We start from the raw sequence: 3605 nt of genomic DNA, 5'->3' as shown, positions 1-3605 counted from the left end.
ATATATATATATATATACAGCACACACATGTACACATACGCACACAATAAACCTGACGTGGGCATTAGAATGTGTGAGCGAGTCGATTTTTGTCTTCCGATGGAACTGGTTTTCTTGGCGCCCTGAGACATACGTCGTGTATATTTGTTGTTTCTTTTCATACTATTTTTTTTTTATTATTATGTCAAATGAGGTCGCATGCATATTTCTAAAGGTCGTTCATTTATATTGCTCAATAAATTTTGAACAGCGTTCCGCATTATTACTTTTTTTTGTTGTTGTTGTTTTTGTTTATTTCGTGCTCCGTCCACCATCGATCGACACGTTTACCTTACCACCATCTTACGACGACCGCAAATGTTTATAAACATTTGCTGTGGAAAGCAATTATATTGTGTTATGCATGCGCACCGGAGCACCTGAGCACCGACGAAATGAGCTTTTAATAAGTGAAACAAGGCACGAGTAAATTTTACCTAATGAAATGATGCACGTTCCTTCTTGATACACAACATCACGTTTAAGCATTCTTTTACACGCGCTTCCATCGCCCCAGATGAAGCATCTATCATTTTTTTTTCTCGTGTGTATATTGTTGCTCTCTCGGAAGTAGAACGCGCGAGGAATTTCTTATGTTACCATATATTCTGCATTTTGTTTTCAGATTTTATAATTATACCTATTATATTTTTGTGAGTAACTGTATATCATCTGCCTTAACTATAGCTTAATTAATCATTTCTCGAAATACCGAGTAATCTAATAACAAACAATATCACTATTTATTCACTATTTATATTGTCATTATAATTATAAATATCTATAGGAATATATACATAAACTAAATTAGTTAGTGCAAAGTTTAACATTTATGAACTACTATTTTTTTTTATTATGTTGTACTGTGTAACAAATGAGGTGTGTACATAATAATTACGTGTATGCAATAAATAATATTGAATATGACACGAGGTGATTTCAAGATGCCAAATAAAATTACAGGTCGGAGAGCTGTCGGTAACTGCACACATATTTATAACGAGTCAATTAATAAATTGAATGCGATAAAAATGTTTCGATCTCGAAGTGCGAAACGTAAACAAAATGAGATAGGTGCAATGAATTGTTGATGAAAATTCCATTGGATCGTTCGTCTGTGGCGAGTTACTTTTACTGTCTGGAGAAGTAGACAGGTGCGTTGCCATTCTACTTACTTCCTGGCGACAGAATATTTACTTTGGTTGCTTTTGTCTTAACAGAAAACCAAGTTCATTAAACGTCATCATTATATGTAAATTATATTATAAACTTGTTATATTACATCTGTTGCACTTTATACATCTTTAAATAATATTTATTTTTCTACTAAAATGAATCTCGTAGTTTCAAACATTTTTTAATATGATATAATTAATTTCCTCTTGTTTCACTTTTTAATAGTTAATAGTTAAATATAAACATACATGTTTAATGGCTAATTTAATAAAAAAAAAAGTTGATTAATTGATTTATTAAATGAAATAAACATTTTAATTTTACTATCATTACACTAAGACAATTATTGTATTTTTATGGTGCTTTAGTAAATAAACCTTCAATGATTAATAATAAATAATAATTTGACCTTCAGCATTCCATTACGATAATTTTTATTCATAACTTAAAATACTTGCATATTTGTATATAGATAAAGTTTAACTTAAGTTATCTTTTTAATAGTTAGAATCTATGATTGATTTTTCTTATTTTAAAACGTTAAAACTGTTATTTTTTTATTGGATTCATTTTGTAATTTGTAGGAAAAAATTACTCAAAATCATAGCGGGAATATTTTATGGTTTTGTAGTAAATCAAATTTGGGTGATGAGCTATAAAAATTCAGACCTTTTGGATTTCATTTTATTTTTTAATTAATATTCATCGTTACTGTTTTAGTATTGTCGGTTTTAGATTTTCAATTTAACAATAAATATTGTATTCAATATTCATTATTTAAAATGTAATAAATATTGTTAAAAGTACAGATTTCATTTGTAATTTGTAGAGATGTAATTGATGCGTCGCAATAATGAACGTTAGATTTAAATAATGGTAGAATGCAACAATGCACTGCGTTCGGTGTTAATTGATTTTTCTCTCTCTGTGTTTTAATTAATGGATGGTGAAATTAAGTCAAGTTTTATGGGTGGTAATTTATAATAATAGATTGTGAATTAACATATATAGGAATAGAGTGTGGGCACAATAATGGGATGCCCTTATAAGAGAGAGACGTCGTTTCACAATGATTGCGAGGAAGAGGAGCGAAGAAATAACAGAGCTTGCGAATAGCTAAGCAAGCAAGCAACCGAGGAGCAGAGTAGTCCAGTAGTCCGGTTGCCACAAACAGATCGGTGAAAGTTAGAATTGTTATAGGAACAATAATCGTCTATCAGTCTCTAATTGGAGTAGGTAAATAGCTCGGTATATGGCCAGCACTAAACCATAAATGCTACCATATATATAATTTAATGGACTTGTTCTCTTCTTCTTTTGTCGAATAACGATTGTTTTCAGTTAGTTTATTGTATACAAGGGGATTAAAAAAAAACGCGCGCGCACAATCACATACACACACACGTATATATATACACATATATGTACGTACGTACGCGAGAGGTAAAAAGAAGAGGAAGAAGAAGTGGAAGACGACAACGACGATGGAGAAGAAGAGGAGGAGGCATCAGGATTCAACGTAAAAGTTCTGCACCAAACAAAAGGATTCTATTATGTTATAGTATTTGAAATTACCTGACTGCCTGTAATTATTTCTACATTTTTTTTAATTAGAAACGTCTTCTATATAAGTAGCGAGATTAAAACAAGCTTTCCTTAAGAATGAAGACACTGTATAACTCGAGACACGCGATATTAATATGGCGACAAGTCGATGACACTGGCCAGTGTAGGCCGCTTAGACACCGAGATATTGTTGATGCAGTATCTAGATTGTGTTTCTTATAAATTACTGGTATTACTATGTCTACAAAGCAAGAAGAACTAGTCACCGAACCTGCCGAGCTTCAGCTGCCTTTTCAGGGACTACAGTTACTCGGAAGAGACAATATCATTCCCTCTCACAAATGCCTTCTTCCAATTATTTACAACAACAGTTCTCTAACTGTGTGCGTGCGTATGTATGCGTATGTATGTTTGGATGATCAGCGTGTGTGTGTGTGTGTGTAGTGAGCGAGAGACAGAGAGAGGGTCTCTGCAGCAGCAGCAGCAGCAACAACAACGGCAGCAAAACCGCATATTAAAAGGATCGCCTCAAGAATCCAACCAGAAATTAAAAGAAAATAACGTATCCCCACATGCAGGCGTATTAAACGTAAAAGTCTTTACCGCATTTTAATAAACAATAAACAAGATAGTTTAGTGGTCACAAAAGTCACTCGACACACGGGTTCTTTTATGTTATCTGTCTGCTGGAAAGAGAATCTCCTTAATTATGGTTATTTCTCTTTGTTATCCCATGTTCCCATTTTCTAAACGAGCTGCCTAAATTATTTTACGACGCCGAAACACACACGGTGTACGTTCGTCTCCGAGAGTGGAGGATGATG

This window comes from Nicrophorus vespilloides, unplaced genomic scaffold (genome assembly GCF_001412225.1).
Source record: "Nicrophorus vespilloides isolate i.1.1-1 unplaced genomic scaffold, Nicve_v1.0, whole genome shotgun sequence".
NCBI lineage: Eukaryota > Metazoa > Arthropoda > Insecta > Coleoptera > Silphidae > Nicrophorus > Nicrophorus vespilloides.
The sequence above is the reverse complement of the archived record's forward strand: the minus strand, read 5'-3'. Positions refer to the sequence as shown.